This window comes from Bactrocera latifrons, unplaced genomic scaffold (assembly GCF_001853355.1).
Source record: "Bactrocera latifrons isolate USDA-ARS-PBARC rearing strain unplaced genomic scaffold, ASM185335v1 scaffold_39, whole genome shotgun sequence".
Taxonomy (NCBI): Eukaryota; Metazoa; Arthropoda; class Insecta; order Diptera; family Tephritidae; genus Bactrocera; species Bactrocera latifrons.
In genome coordinates, this window is record NW_017537034.1 from 518,223 (window position 1) to 536,199 (window position 17,977).

The 17,977-nt window shown below is 35.7% G+C and overlaps 1 long non-coding RNA gene across 1 annotated transcript in view; it reads right to left on the reverse strand.

Moving 5' to 3' along the window:
* LOC108972279 overlaps positions 1-17,977 on the reverse strand; it is a 134,134-nt gene that overhangs the window by 51,394 nt on the left and 64,763 nt on the right. The gene's annotated exons all lie outside the window — the stretch shown is intronic.

Here is a 17,977-nt window from a genome sequence, read left to right on the forward strand (position 1 = left end):
CGGAGTCTCAATAGAACAAAATGATTCAGCGCAACAACAGCAAAAACCTCAACAGACAAAACAAATGTACAGTAAAATTCATATATCAATATTAATAATAAAAATAATAAATAAATAAAATAAAATAAAACAAGTAAAATTTTACCTTCAAAAGACAAGAATTTATAACTCTACTACATTTACTAAAAAATATAACCACTAACGGCATTCATATTTTACTACTTCACATTGTACAAGGCAACTAACAAAAGGTGGTGTCCTTTGTCCTTTCATGTTTGTATGTGCCTTTAAAAGCTCGTCCACATGGTGGCAATTACATTTACGCTTTTGCCACAAACTGCATTATGATCTAACAAATACAGTTATATAATTTTAGTATATATAATATATTATATAGTTATGGCGTTGTATGGTGGTCATGCAACAATGCAAGTTGGTAATAAATTTAATTTATGATTTCTTTGATAAAAATGCGCAGAAGTTGCAAGCATCTCGCTGTAAAGCTTTATTCAGAGCCGGAAGTTATGCAACGCAGCATCGTAGTGCGGCAAATGCGATTAATTTTTCAGAGCATGCCACTTGGTTTGCTGTTGCACAAACAAATTATTTGAGCATAACTATTTGTTGGACAGTGCAAAAAGCTTTTTCTTGACCTCGCTAAGAATATTTGATAATATTAAAGTTAGCTAAACTAATGTTGAATAAATAGTGAAATTATAAAAGTCTTATTCAGTTCCCGATTTTTATGAAAAAGATCAGAAACTAAATTCGTTACGGAAGCTTATCTTGCCCTTAAAGCTTTGCAAGAACTTAATGATCCAGAGCTTCAAAAACTCTACCACAAATGGAATGACGTAGCTTTTGTATMTTTGTCGTCTTAAATTGTCCACAGATCATTTCGCAGTTTTCGCTTATTATTAGAAATTAATTATTTATTGAAAGCTTTGCGATGTCCAAAAGCTTCAAAATGTTTTACCACAAATCCAATCACACATATTTAACAACTCAAAAAGCTCTATTACAAATACAAMGGTAGGTTAGTATTTCAAATCAGAATTTTTGTGAGTATATCGGATCGGAGTCATTTAAGAAAGAATAGATTAAGTGATTGCAAACTTAAGTGAAATACAAAGATGTTGAATAATTTTATGCTCTGAGGTATAATACATTCCAATAATTCACAGGCTTTGATTATTTCCTGTTAGAGGGGAATCTAAGTACCATAAACTTGATTAMTAGAGAGATCCACAGACCGAAGAGTGGCGATACATCACTTGGTGCTGCCTTTTAGTAATATAAAAGATACAGAAGTAGGGAAATCTATCCTCACTTGAACAAACTTCAGTCTTGTCATCTAGTGTTTGAGGAAAACTATTCGGAGTTTCTACCATTAAAAAGCAAACTCATGAAACATATGGGATCGACATACCTTATTTTGAGAGGAGAAAAAATTTCTTATAACAAATTCCATCGACACTCAGATTATCGTACGCCGACTCAGAAGACATGTTGTTGTCACTAAAAATAAATTAAGCAACAACAAGAAATGTCATTCTATAAACAAAAGTGGGGCTACTTGGCACGCGGTTTCGGAGATATTTGCTTACAGATCCATAAAGAAATGGGAGGGTACATTTCGAATTCGCGCCTACGGATGGTCAACAAACAAACATACTTAAATTTACAGTTCACCAAAGTAGATATAATTTCGAACAGCTGGYGTGAATGAACGAATGAATGGCCCAACTTAGGCGACAGCGAACTTTGAAGGCGAAGTTTAACATGAAAAGTGAATGTTTCCAAGAGGAAAAGAAGTGCAAAGAGAAAGAAATAGCTGGGTACAGCCTATAACTTACACAGAAATAGGCAACCACGCAGCGTACTTTTAGGCGTCTACCGGCGGCTGAAAGGCAAACACACATTTATTTATTTGCCTACCATTTGATGGCCAAGAACCAGCGCCGAAAAATATACGGCTGTCGACTTTACACAAGTGCGGTGTCATGCCGCTTGACATATTTACACGCCACTGTGCAAGTCTCGCACGCTCTTACTGACCGGCTAGCGCGCCTCGTTGTCTGCCCGGGCGAGCCGAATTTAAGGAGCGCGAGTTTTTTCAAGTGGAAAATTACTTTCGCAGCTTTATGATGCGGAAATTATATGAAAAGTCATGCAGCCGCAACAGTGGCAGTACCAGTACAATTGTACTSTTGCCCGTGAGCTGGCATGCTCGCCTACAAGTATGCAATGCTCTTTCGGTGGCTTGTTTGTTTGGCCATATGGTCACCGCCGATTGCCACAACGAAATGAGCATGTTTACGCGTGGTTTTTGGCACTTGAAATTGCCAATAAGCGAAGTTGAAAAGAAAAATACTTAAAAAGGAAATATGGTGGAAATCGGCAAGCAATGACACGCAATGTTGATTGYGGCAGCGCTGGCAGACATATCACATCGGGCGCTCAAGTTTCCGCGAAGTAACTTAAGTTGTTAGTGCTAGCGGCAAAGCTTTTGCCATTTTATGAGTGCGACATTTAGCCATTCGGCGGCTTGGTTGCAGCTCATAYAGATGCTTCTATGTGTGTGGATGTGACTGTTTTTGTTTTTCAGCTTCGCTTGTCAAGTCAACTTTCACTTGTTTGTCTGCAAATTACTTGCTGGTAGATTATTCCAACTCTGCTGGGAGTCTGGCTGCCTGYTTCGTCTGCTTTGTCACCGAGTTGTGGGATATTTAATTTTGACAGCTGTTGAAGTATACAACGCTGACGGGATCGTTGAAGTAATTATCAAATACTTAAGCCAATACCCATTAAGTTTTAACTGAAAACTGAGACACCATATGCAGTTGGAGAAGTAGGCTTCATAAGAACTCTTCTTAATTTAAAGGTGACTTACTGTTTGAGCAGTGAAATTTAATGAAATTTTTTTAGTACTATTCGCTAATCACTAACTCATAGGGATATTAAGCCACACAACATACTTCACTTGTTGTCGCTGCGACAAAAATCGGTTTTCGGAAGAACACTATTTAAAACCATCACATTAAGCATTGGCACTTAGCCTTGGTTGGTTTAGTAAAAACAAAGGATACAAAAATCGTATCCGTCCATCGCTGCCTCGATTCGCATTTATGTGAAGAAGAACAAGCTGGTATCTGGGAACTATAATATTTACTAAGCAGTTGAGAACTTTGTTAATCTTGAAACCAYCATTATCAGCAATGATAATCTCAGTTGGAGATCTAGCGAAGGACACCGAATTCGAATCCTTATTAATGCGGACTCTAAAGAAAATATAGTATATAGCTTTTTCTCGACAAACAAAATTGCAGCTCCTAGTACTCTTTCTTTAGTATGGCACAGAAGTATGGACAATTTCAAAAAGTAATGAGCTCGCGATCGCGGTTTCTCGAGAGAAAAATTTTTTTTTAGATTTAATCTTTAATTTTTCGCCGTCGGTTATTGCAACCGGACAAACAACAAGCTGTAAATACAGTATATTGCTATTGACATTATTGACTGGTAGCAAAACACATCAGTAAAGTAATCAAGTAGAAGAAGCAGTGACGAAACTTGGAGTAGGAGACTGTAGAAAGCGTGCGCGTTGGCTTTGCTACTTTCTTTCTATACGTTACTTATTTGTATTCAAGGATACGTAGGTTGCCGTTTAATATTCTGATTTGGCAATCTTAGTATTTTAATCTGGCAACTCACCACTTTATCGTAAATTAGGTTTTTTTATGTTAAACGCACGCAGCACTTTTTGAYATACGAGCGCTATTTGTGTTACTTACAGTTACTTAAAATATTCGTCTTGGCCAAAATACGGAATTCCATCGCGAACGTTTGTGCTCGATTATTTTTTTTTACAACTTTTGACGTGAATTAACCCATTAGTTTTCAGCCGAAAGCCTATGATGCTAGCGCTGCGTAATTTAGTTTATTTAATAATTTGTTTATTATGTAAGCTTTAATAAAATAAAATAAATAACCCATTAGCAGTGTATCAACTTTTGSCGATGAAGATTCGTCAATGACCAGGGTTTATCGATAGTATGTTGAGTTTAATAGAGGTCGTAGATCACTCCAAGATGAGTACAACCATTTGTTTGCCAGTTGTCATTCCAAAATTCAGGAAAAGCAACCACCGATAACAGATAACTATTTACCACGACAATAATAGCTCTCSACTGGAACAACTGCATTTTGAGCACTCAAAACATCAACCTGATGAGTTATCCACCGTTTAGCCCTAATAGGGGACCGAATGACTTCTGTTTTATTCTCGTACGTAAAAGATAAACCAATAGGGCAAGATTTTTCGACACTTAAAGAAACGGTTGATATCTTGAGAGTGTCAAAAGTGCTTGGTTCGAAAACATTTAAAAGTGTATAGATCTTAATGCACAATATTTTCAAAAACAATAAAGCAATGTTCGATAATTAATATTYGTTTTTGYTYTCTTATCCTGAAATATAAAAGGTAACCTACGTATGTGTTATTGAAACAAATTTTGAAGTCGTTAAAAGTAGGTATGAAAGATTACAGATTAATAGCGRGATTCTGTAACCAGWCTCTAGTCTCTATTTGAGACMTTTTGTGGTAAAATCTCAATTTGTGACTAGTTACTATTCACTGAACAGTCTCTAGCTTTAGTCTCACAATATTGCCTCAAATTTGAAACCTGGTAGTTAGCAAGACACAAAACCAAAAAGAACTTTTTTCTGCCATTTTGAATAAACTGAATAGAGATCACCATAGATATTAATCGATTGTCGTTTCGATTAAGTTTTATCCGTTTCAAATGCATGTGGAACTGCATACTTATCGGGCTCCTCATTCTAGTAGGAATATGATCAATTAAACGGTACTCAACATACCAAGTTTAATTAAATGCAGTAAATCGTTTCCAGATTTTCAAGATTTCCTTAAAAATGATTTTTGGTATCTTTGGTGGTACATTTTCTCTCTCACAGCTATTTCACTTCATATAATTTCTTTAGAGGTTTCAGGAAGAACAAACTAATTCTTCTAACCACTAGCATATTCTCCAGACAAGTCAACAAGCAAAACTTAGCCCCAAAAGCAGTTACTTCAAACAAATTATCTACACAATACCTGTGTAGGCAGGTGGTTTGATAATCGTAGGCAATCAATAGAAAAGTAAAATCTAAATAACCTCATAAATTCCAACAAAAATGGCAACTATTACATTTGAGATGTTGAATGCACACACACACACATAGAAATGTATACGACTAATAAAATGGAGGTTGATTCGGTAATTTATCAAATAAAGTCAGCAACTGTGACAACAAGCAGGCGAAGAAAGAATGGAACCCATAGAGAGAATTTTTAAAATTCAAGCAGCAGACAGGTCATTAGAACGGCACCTATGTGGAGTATAAGGAGGGATTTCGAAGGAAAAACATTTGAGGCATAAATAAGAAAACACGCACACACACACACAGACATATATGAGTATATAAAGTTTTATTCCTAGATATGAGCAAATATTGAAAGAAGCCAAGTTGATATTAGGCCAAGCACGCAAGCGACGACATACACACACACATGCAAACAAACTTATGTGGAAGAAGACGAAGACAAAAAAGAAGGCGARGAAGCAGTTATAGCATGCTCGGCACACAAAGAATAATGGCATTTTCTTCTTGTGAATACGATGAGGTATGCATGCTGTGACAACAGCACAAAGTCCCTAATCCAGGCCGAGGCTAAAGTTAAGGCTAAATTTGGTTTTCCTGCTTCAGGGAGTGAAGTGAAGAAAATGTGGCATTGGAGCCTCCTAATCAACACACACGAGTGCGCAGCGGGTGCCGYCGGAAGCCGAAGTGTAGGCAGCCATGTCGGTGGTGGTGTTGATGACGGATTTCGTATGCCGAGCACGTGCGAGACAACCAAATTGACTTGCTGGTGGGGGGGTGAGAGTGAGTTGCAGTAGCATGAAAGCAAAAAAGTTTTAGTCGGTGAGGAGGGGGTGGTTAAAGCAGAAAAAGTAAAAGTAWAAGTTCGAGTATTTTCGTTTTTATTTAAACAAGATAAATTAAGTTGAAGGAATTAGTTGCAGTATGGATATAAATGAAAATTTTAAGCAAATTAAGTATATATCTTATAGTAATGAGCTAGTAGATCTTTACCTCAAAAATAGCTTTAAGCTTCAAATTAGTGTTTGCTTTATCTTCTTATTGTTCATAACAGTTTTCGGCTAAAAAATGAAAAAAAAAAAATTTTAATTGTCATATAGGTTTTATATCGGTTAAAAACTGTTTTCCCTCTGTAAAGTGTTTCCAAGAAAAGCTGTAGATGTGTCGAAGTATTGCTCACCGAAAAATTACATGTCTCCGGTCAAGGAACACAATGAATCCAAGCAGTGGAAGACCTCCTTCTAAACATCACGTTTGCTGGGCGTACTGTTGGATGGCTTTGATGGCCACAAAACCGAAGCTTATCATTGAAGCGGGGACCGATACAACAACAAAAACAGTTTGAACAAAGCCTGTACTATCATTATACCATAAACTGTTTCACAAACCGATCCTCCGTAGCCTTTGGTCCGTATTATACGTCCGAGAGACACTTCAAGATATTGTTATTTTGGGAAAATGTCCTCAAATATCTCARATTATTAGCTSAYAAAAAATATTATTCATATTTGCTARAGAGCTATTTGTTTTCTTAGAATTTTTAAAATTGCAGAGCTACCAGGGARATGACAATTTTTTTCTTGCAACCTCTTATTCAAAAAAAATTTCAGAGTACGCGATATGCGATACAATTCTCAGCAATTGGTTAGAAAGCAGAAGGGTTACTCGGCTAAAGAGTTGATGATATATCATTTAGGCTCCAGAAGGGTGTAKTCTACGAATTTGATTATGATAGAAGCCGCTCGACCTTTCCAAGCGACAGCATTTCGCTTTATGGGATCTTGAAAAGTTCCAAGAGAAATTTTGTTCAGCGATGAGACCCATTTCATTCTCAATCGGTAAGTAAACAAGCAAAATTGCCGCATTTGAAACGGAGAGCAATATGAAGAGATTCAAGAGCTGTCATTTCAAGTAGAAAAAATAATGGTTTAGTGTGGTTCGTGGGCTGGTGGAATCCTCGGTCCATATTTCTTCAAAAATGATGCCGGTGAGAATGTAAGCGTCAAYGGCGACCGTTATCGCGCCATGATTGCCGACTATTTAATGCCTAAAATTGAAGCTCCTGATCTCAGCGACATTTGGTTTCAACAAAACGGCGACATTTCCTATCCATCCGATCCGATTTGTCAACCAAGATCGTGTGATATCACACTGTTAGACTTTTTCTTGTAGAGATATGTAAGGTCTTAAGTCCCACTTCTATTCAGACCTTGGAGCAAAGCATTTCGCAGGTCAGTCGAAATACTCGAACGAGTCATTCAAATTGGACTCAACGGATGGACCATCTTTAAATATAAATAAATGCTAAAGATTGTTCTTTCGAATGATAATAAACATTCCACATTAAAATTGAAGGTTCTGTGTTTTTTAAGTAGGGAACCTCGAAATGGATTACACTTTATATAAAGGAAATGGATACCTGGCACAATATATAGGGAAAAATTTTCATAATTCATAAAAATTGTAAAATATATACCACAGCGCCATCTATCTTAAGCTTTAACTTTATGTTTGAAAGTTGGCTTAGACATAAATACCTTAACTTTAAATGAATAAACTTTATTGTCACAAAACTTTTCAGAAAAATTGTATTGTTTGATAGTATTTTACTAAAATTTTCGGTAACACAGGGTCGCCGCCTATAAATACGCTTTAAATACCGGACCCGGATCTTAGCCGATCAAGAAATCGGCACCGTTCCTCCAAATAACTTCAGGAATATTTTCTACCGCTACAACACCAACAACTTTTTAAAAATACACCTACAGTCCTAAAATTTTTAAGGATAGCAATTTTGAACACCAAAGATGATTTCGTATAACTTGAACACCCACAAAAAGGACCGATAAAGTTTATAATGGATCAGCGTGACGAGCTGAGTCGATTTAGTCTTGTCTTTCTTTTTTAYCCGTCGGTATATAAGGAAGTTAACTCTCCACTTTTGAAATCACCATCTGAAATTTCCACACGTCCTATCCTCTCTAAGTAGCTCTTCATTTGTCAGAACCGCCCATATCGGATCAGTATAGCATACAGCTGCCATAAGAACGATTSAAATGAAGGTCTTGTATGGAAAATTATTGTTTAAATCGGTATATAGCACATAGCTCCTATATAAACTGATAGATCAAAACTTAGACAAAGACTTTTTTATATCCTTTWTGCAATTGTAAAGCGTATTATAGCTTCTATATAGATAAATAGAGTATATATAAAGTAATATCGCTTATGTAATAATGTTACYAAAGCATCATTTAAATGCCTGGTAGGTCTGAAACCTCTTCTTGCGATCTGAACTCACTAAATTTTGAATGAAATATAGTTCAATAATTACTAAAACTGCCGCTAAATATTCTAAAACAGAAGCATTTTGGCACTTTATAGCTTTTATATACCCTACGCTTTCTAAATTGCATTTCCCACCCTTGTGGCGCAACAGCAAAACCACTCCGACCCTCCGTTTAAAAAATCTTCCAGCAACGGCGTTAACACTGGTAAAACAACCTTTGGCATTTTATGTTATGATGCGCGAAATTAAAATGTCAACTGGAAATTTCCAAACTCGACGGTCTACACGTGAAAATGTAAACTAACACCGATTACAGCAACAATCACACAGAAATGGAGCAACAACCGAATGCAAAGTGCAGTGCAAAAGGCCTATGGAAAAACTACCATAAAATCAGGCAAAATAACATTTTCGAAAAACTGTTTTTATAACAGTCAATTTGCGCTCGCAGGCAACATCACGCCAAATTTATGCGGTCTTATCACCACACTTACGCCGGGAGTTGCGTGTGTAACCCGCTTAGCGATGTTTGCCGGCAGATAGTGTCACTCCCATTTACTGACAATTTAATCGATTTTCCGCGCGTTTATTTATCTTTTTTCGTTTGCTGAAAATTTCATTGGCCGCGAGCGTATAAAATTTGTGGGGAAATTTTAAATTTTGTTTGCATGATGTTATGTGTGTGTGTGTGTGTGTGTGTGTGTGTGAGGTTGCGTATACGCCATGGTGCGCCTATAACAGAAGGCCCAGCTATGTCTGTATGTTTACCACATACTTATGTATGTGCACAGAGATATATATGCGTACTATAGCAGCTCATCATTGATTACTGTTCAAAATAATTGTGTTAACATTAAAATGCCGTTAGAGTGTGGTGAGTGGGAATCAGGCAACCGCTTATTTGTGGCATGTAATGCGAGGTTTAAGGGAGAGAGATATAAAAATTTGCAAAGTGCAACAAAATCTCATTTTGTTCTTTGGAGGATGAATTGTTATTTAAAGAGTTAATGCATTTGTAATGAAAAAAAAATTTTTGGCTTGTGAATAATTGTGTGGTCCAGTGCTGTGTTTTAGAAAATAAAGTATATTATATTATTATTGGAAGAAATTTTCTAATAGTTTTTTTTCCAAATCACACATTAGATGGAATATTTGCATAGAAAATTATTTTCATACATTTTCGTGGTCATTTTCCTTTTTCATTTCATATATGTTCATGATCAAAACTATTGATCTTTAAATATATAAATAATATTAAGAAGTAGTAGTAGTACTCTGCATCTTTATATGAATATGAGCGAGAGAAGCAGAGTTTTCTTATATGTCAATAAAATGTTTGAGAAAATGTAAACATTGAATTGTAGGACTGAAATTTGGGACAATATACCATCTGATCAAATTTGATTAGGACTGATAAAAAATGTCGTTATTTCGTCATTTAATTTGAATTATTGTTATCGCCTTCSAAATAAGCCGCTACGCCAATAAGAGCATGCCATCGCTTCATACCACTTTCTATAAGTCCCGGTCAATGCCTTCAACGAATTTATGTTTTTTCGATTTTTCTCCATATATTTTCATCTCATCTCCCCATTGCAACTTTGAAAAGAGAACTCCTGCAAAGCTTTATTAGATGAGTGACAATAGAACAAAGTTCACATAGTATGATTCAGTGTGACTAGGCCCAGAAACAAGTTTAATATGGAGCTAGCTCTATGCTACTCTTAGTGAGGTTAGATACTCTTTCATTAGTTTTGAGCTCACTGTCAACGAGCTCTTGGTCTATAGCTCTGCTAATTTAGTGAATGTATATGTCCCTAAAAAAACGGACTGCAGATATGTACATCTACTTCTTTCTAAATTGCTGTCACATCTGCTTGAAACACATAACAGTGGTCTGACAGTCTAAAACAAGACTTTCAATTCACCCGCTAAAAAACTCACTGCAGCTTTTCTTCAGCGACTCCGTCCCGTCCACGTACCCATCGCGGGTATGCGCGCGGCTAAGATGCCTGTAGGAGTCCATACATGCGTACCAACGTTGAATCCAATTTTTGCTTTTTCGGTTGCAGATAATTTTTGAAACGCCTTCCGCTAGATTATTTAACAGTTTCGATGTTATGTTTTATGTTTACTTCTGATAATAAAAGAAAAAGGCACAACGATTTTGAAGCCGTGTTCCACTTYAGGTTTATCGTCAATCATATCGATGACTTCACGACCTTTACTGAATTCTTTAAGGTAACCAAATACTTATGTTTGTGATTAAGTAGAATCCCTAACCCCCTTCTGCAACTTTTTCAACGATTCCGTGGTCATAATTCCATTGGAAATACCAATTTACCAATTTTTACAATACCAATTTTATTTGTTTAACAAATTGGGACTGAGAACCTTGAATTTCAAATAAAATGTAGTAATAATATTTACCATTCGGGAAGGATATCAAATATCTCCAATTACTTTCTAGCAAAAAGAGATCACCTTCAATCTTGGTTTTGAGGGTTTTTCAATTTAATAATGTCAACACTACGCATATTTTTCAATAATACAACCATCTATTAATAGATTACAAATAATGGAAATTTATGACTACATTTCGATAACCAATTTTCTTATCCTCACAGAATACTTGAGAAGCTTTTTGTTGTCACACATGCAGTATAATCTACAATAGACTCTACWATTCACATTCCGATTAATAACAGTTCACTTTCATAAATAAAAATTTCAATAAGTCTCACAATTTAACCACTGAATTTAACGACACATGTGCAGCTGTGGTTAATCGCCTAGAAGTATGCAATACTAAACGATTAAAATTTAAAATTCAATTTCAGTCGGCTTATTGCCAAAAGCGTCRTCGTGTCAAGCCGCGTAACGGTGAAATGCTGAAAATTATGGCCAACTACTGTGGGAGTAACAAAGTATCAAAAGCGACGTGAAGAATCACGTATAAATTTACATAAGCACACACAACACCATCTATTGAGCAGGAAGCGGAAATCGTTAGCATTTAACTGCCAGGCGACTGAAATAAACACAGCGGCGAAGGTGAGATTTAAACACAGATTTCAAAGGAGTAAACCGCGTAAAGCGCTTGACTGCCTTTGAGGAGCTGTTCGAGTGAATTGCGCAAATATATGCATGTACATGTGTGTGTGCGTGTATTAACAACGAGCATGTGGCAATGCATAGAAGAAAGCAGCGTGAATTTTATGACTTTTCGGTTTCGAGAGAGCTGTCGTTAATGCGCATACAAAGTTACTAGCGCACATGTGTGGATGTGAGTAGTGTACGTATGTGTGAGTATTTTAAACGTGTGTGAGTAATGTTTATGTATGACTTTTGCTTGCGTGTGGCTGCATCAGGTATATCGCATCACTCAGTGAGTCTATTTGATACATCACAGCATGCCGACATTGATTTTGATTTTATTAGATTTCAATGTGAAATTTTCGCATTTCCTACAGTTGCTGCTGCTGCTGCTGCTGTTGTTAAAAGGCGGTTGCTGGCAACTGTGACACTGAAGAGCACTTATCATAAAGCAAAGGTGTGGAGCTGTCATAAATTATGATGTGAAAAATCTAGATGGTTGTATACAAAGAACCATATATAAATAATATTTTCAGAAGTAAGATGGGAGCGAGAAAATTCAAGGCATGATATTTTTGCGCTTTTTTGTACTCACGAAAATTTTCAACTTTCATACACTACATGGTATTTGTAGTTGGTAGTCATCCAAAGTCTTATATGATTTCAGTAATATTTCGAATAATTTTACTAATAATTTTACTAGAAAGGAAGGCTTTTCAGAATTTCTAAGACGCTTCCCTGAAGTTTTTCTTGTTGTTACTCGGCAAATAATTCTACAATCCTGGTTACATGCGCAAAAGAACGCAGTGTTAAAACAAGTTTAATCGCACTACATCCTCGCTCGGTATTATTTCTTAACAAGCAATAGTTAACTTTTTATACTCAATGGGACTTGTTCTTATTAAGCTTTGYTTTTACTTTATATCTAGCGGTTCTGGGTAGATTTATTTGAGAGAATATGTAACCAAAAATAAACTGAAAATAAAAGTGAAAGTAATATACTCCGAGCATGAATTTCTAACTTGCTAGTGAGTATACCCGTATACTGGTTAGCATCTTACGACTGAACATGGCTTCAATATTCATTTCGACTCAGTTGTAAATTCATACTCAACTCCAAATTTCTCGAAGTTTAAGAGATCTAAGATTTCACAATAAAAATTCTCTTACACAAAGTGAGGTAGGTGTAGTTAGGAATTGTAGCTAATAAAATGCTTGGAATTAGACTCTGGTTAGGTTAGTTAAGGTCAATCAGGACTTGGAGTTTTGAATGCCCAACCGACGGGATATCTAAAACTTTTATATAATTGATCATACCACCGTGGGTTGAAAAGACTTTTTAAATTAAATTTCCCAAAAATCTATTGTATCAAATGTCATAATTTTTATGAATAGTTAAACTATTCAACAAAGAAGATGCATTAAATTTTTTGTGCGGAATATAACTTCTGGTGCTGAAACGCTTGGAATGTTCGAAAAGGTATTCATTTGGTTTTTTCAAAATGTTCAGAGAGAGTCGAGAATATGTTCCTGAGGAACGACGTTCAGGGCTGCCGTCGACATCAACGTTGGGATATCTAAAAGATCACTGAAAACCATTTCGAAATATCATGTGTGCCTAAGAAAAGTGAGGGCACGATTGGTTCCAAAATCTCTCAATTTTTTTAGAAAAAAGCCTTAACGTCTGTGAAACAATTCTTTCCGACTACCAGGAAGTCATGAAACATAATATTACAGGAGAAGAGTCTTGAATCTATGCTTACGACCCGGAAACAAACGATTAATCGGCCGAAWATCGTGGCAAAGGTGAGCCGATGCTGAAAAACCCACGTCGAAACAGAAATCAAAAATCGAGGTTATGTTGACAGTTTTCTGCGATTATCGTGTGTGTTGCACTCCGAATTCCTTCCGACCGGATAAATTGCTAAAAATAAATACCTTTAATACACCGTCGTAAACTGCATTGATTCTCGTTGAATTTTTCGCCAAATTTCCCACCAATATCGGGTCGCCACTACCATTTTGCCTGATTTAGCACCGTKTGACTTCTGGCTATTCAACAAACTCAAATGACTTGAGGCCAAGGGCTAATCACCTTTGAGGGGCTGACACAGATTTTGAATGAATTAAGAGTTTTAAAATTATGAACACAGTCTTAATATTTTTTCCATCACATCGCTAAAGATATATAAGATATTTCAGATATTAAGAAAAATAAATCTTCTTATTCACTTTTAAATAGAAATCTCACGCCGCTATGTCSAGGCAACACTGAAGTGAACGCGCAGAGGCTTACAACTACCAGAAATAATATGTGCATTTTCAGTTACTTTTCAAAGCAAGTCTGTTGTAAACATCGTTCGAAATAGAAAGTGACGACTCCAATGCAATTTGACAATTTCTTTCTTTATTTCTCAGGAAAGTAAAGGCGAGTGGACTTAGCAAAAGGCAATTTCGTGTTTCGTTGAAATTGAAAGTTAAACGACAGCAGCAACCTAAGTAGAAGAACAAATTTGCAAAAGGAAAAAACTGATTGGTAATTGATAGGAGCTACTTAATAAAAGGTGAACTAAAACCAAAAAAAAAAATTTCGTTAAACTTGAAGTTTAAGGAAGCGAATTAAGAGTAAACTTTTGTTACAGCCAACTTGGACCAGCAGTAGATCTGACTTGAAGCAGCCAGCTGCGGACAGCAAATCGTTTGCCATTTGTCGGCGCATAGAAATGACTTTGCTGCGTGTCTGAGTGCAGTTTGCAGATGCTACATTTTTAATGTCGCACGTCTACAACGAGAAGAAAGCAAAGGAGTGACCAAAATAAGCTTAGACATGTGAATATGTGATGACGTGTGTGTGTGTGTATTACAAGTTAAGAATTTTAAAGTTTCTTTCAGACAAGTTATTTTAAATGAAACTTCAATACGCATTCCGTAAAATAAATCGAATGCAACGAAATTGGGTTGCGCAACAAAATTCCGTCACACTTGCCATGTACGAAGTGCAATACAGTGATTGGCATTTTTCAAATTGAATATTTTTTGTTGATTCCATTTTTCATACATTCGAATGGTGGAAAATGTACAAGGTTGCCACCTGTTTCAATTTTTTTTTACAAAAATAAAACTAGAATATGACAATCGAAATAATAGGGAAATAAGAATGTTTCAATATAGGTTCCAATAAATATTATATTTTTAAAAGTGTTGCCACCTGATTTGACTTTTATTTCAATAAAAATTATAAGGCTTACAAGTAACTACAACAAAAGCATCAAAGTAAATACATAGATTGAAAAAGTATAAGGGAATTTGGTCTAGGGTTACCACCTGTTTAATTTCTAATTAAATAGCTAAAATAAGTTGAATAGTTTAATTTGATAATCAAACTAAAAATTAAAGAAATTATTTCTGATTGAATTATTTTTGAGACGGATGCCACATGCTTGGGATCCACAAAAAAAGGCAACCAGAAAGGTTGCCACCTGTTTAAAAAAATTAYCTTACCAAAATAAAACCACAATATAGCAATCGAACTAATGTTTTTAATAAAGCTTCCTACAGATAATATTTAATGGAATGTGTTGCCACCTGACTAAAATTTTTATTTCAATAAAAATGTTAAGCCTTGCAAATAACTCAAAAAAAMAAAATCTAACTGAATTTGGTCTAGAATTGTCACCGTTATACTTAGTTTTAATCAATTAAATTTTTAAAATAAATGAAGTAATTTAATATGAAAATCAAACTAAAGACATTGAGGATCATTTTTATTTCAAAAATTTCATTGTTTGTTAGAAAAAAGGACACAAGAGAGAAAAATATGTRGCTAAGAATTATCTGTAATACTTATCTCAATTTCCTAATTGAATTTGATGGCAACACCGCAATAGGAACATTTCAGTGATTTAACACTTAAATAAGGACCAAAAATAATTTTTTATAAATTAAATTTATTTTTCAGTAGCAAAACGTTTGGTAACCATCCTATATAACCCGCACACTACAAATAGACACAAACTTAACTCAGGCATTCCATTACAATTAACTTCCCTCTTTCAAATGAACTGCCGTCAGACCTGCACCTCTCACGGTATATAATTTATTAGCAAAAGTTAATGAAATGAAAAATAAGCGCTCAACTCTACTCAGACTTTATATGTTACTTTTATGCTACATTAATGAAGATATTTGGCTGAAGAACCAGAAAAAACGAYAACAACAATAAAAACGCAAGCAAACGACGACCAAGTAGCTGACTAAATGGCTGACTGACTGACAATGCTTTGATTGATTACCGCTTGGCATGCAACAGTGTGTGAGTTGGAACTTATTAGGGTAGGATTTGGAAGRAGAGTGGGAATAGACATATGTGTAGATATATGTGCATAAATGTGTGAACGTAATGTTATGCTATATTTACACGGTGATAATTTTGTGCGATTCGTCTATAAGCCCCTGTTGGAATTTATTAAGTTAGCTGCTTACATCGAGCACACACTGAGCGAGGCGCACTGAAGTGAATGACTTGCTTTGGAAAAAATATTATTTGACATATTAAAGTCGAATCTTTTTTGAGACAAGCACTCCCGAAATCTTGATCTGACTTGTACTGACAAAAGTGWGTAGGGGAACGCCACAAGGTATAGTTCTCTCTCCTCTTCTATGCATCCTGGTCGTTAACAACCTGCTTTAAGAACACTTGAATAGCGTGCCTGCCGGGCAGGAAATTGTTAAGCTGATGAGCTAGAATGAAAAGGCAGGAAAGGTAGAATAGTTATCGATATAACGGGAGTGGATCGGTGCTCCCGCATCCTCTTGACTTCTACTGTTAGATAGCTGGGCATCGTTGAAGCTTAACCAGCGCTGGGTCACCATCGGTACATGCCCTGTCGCAAAAACCTTTTGGCCCAAGTTCGATGGCAAGAAATCTAGTGATTTCTTTACCTACAGTGAGGCTAGCCTTTCCCTGTTGTGGGTATGGAAATACTACCAGACGCCATCTGCAGAAGCTGTATGGAAGAACATGAAATGTAGAAAGTTCGACACTTCTTTCGTGACTGGCGCGTCGGAAATAGAAATTAAATGCCTGCAAAAGGATTTTCATGATATCTCTAAATATTAGTTTAAAGATCACTCGAACGCTTTTTACACATACAAGTCTCCAAAAATTCTGCAGTCTTCTTTCATTCCTACTACATCTTTGATTTACTATAGGGTAGTTAATGAAACCAACCAACATTAGTATCACTCTACATTCGCTTGAATTATATCAAGCAGTGCACTGCGAGCTGAGACATCACTGTAAAAGAAATAAATGAATACCTCACATACTACCTCTGGCATATTGCTAGCGTATTAATGCGGTCATAAATGTTTGTTGCCATTTTGTTGCTGTTAAAAGGCAAATAATACTAAAACAAAATAAGCATTAGCGCTCTTCTGCTATGAGAGTATTTATTATGTTGCAAGTTGTTGCGAGTTCGCACGTTTTATTTTTATTTGTACAGCCTCACATATGAAAGTACGAGAACAAACAATAATGTATTATTTTTATGATTAAAGAAGAAAAAGAAGTGCTGATAAGTCAATTTTTGGAGCGAAAATTAAGTGTGAAATCATTTTCGTGTTGCAAACTTTTTCATTTGTGAGAATAAAGTCGGAAGTTTGTACTTTAATGACACTTATTGATTGCAGCTGATGGAAAATATAATTAAGAAAAAATATAAATGTACTTCAGGTTATTTATTTCATCGGTTTAATGAGAAAGTACTTCTTTTGAAGTATTTGCAAGGCCTAAGAAAATTTACGAAAGCAAAAATTTCCCCCAAGGCTTGACCAAAAATGCAAGAAAAGAAATATAATATCACATTCAAATAATAAATCATTTGTGCTATCACTTAATTAAAATAAATTTTAACTTCTTCGCCTCCTTGCACCAAAAATAAGAGTTTTTCCGCTGCTTTTCTTTCTGCTGTATGTGTTAATTAATAATTGATTTATGCGATTTTTAATGCAAAAGTTCATCGTATCCGTATGAGACAAAATTTATGAAGACTAATGGCTAATGACGATTGTGCAGAAATGGAATTCTTTAAGACACAAAAAGTTTACAGGAAAAAGTTTCGGTTCCTTCGACTTCTGATGCATTATTGGGGTGGTAAATAATGACAGTTTTTTCAGATTATAAACTAGAAAACTTCTAAATCGTGATAATAGGTTGTCAAAAAAGTATTGCGGTATTTTTATTGAATTTTCAATTGTTCATAAAATTTTTTTGTTGACTCATGCCCAGCTCTTGACCTACGCTACGGCTGCTACTATGCCGGTCTCTTTCGACCAATTCAGCGATTTTATCGGAATTTTCGACGACAGGCCTTCCGGAGCGTGACGCATCTTCGACCACCTCTACACCAGAACGAAAACGTTGAAACC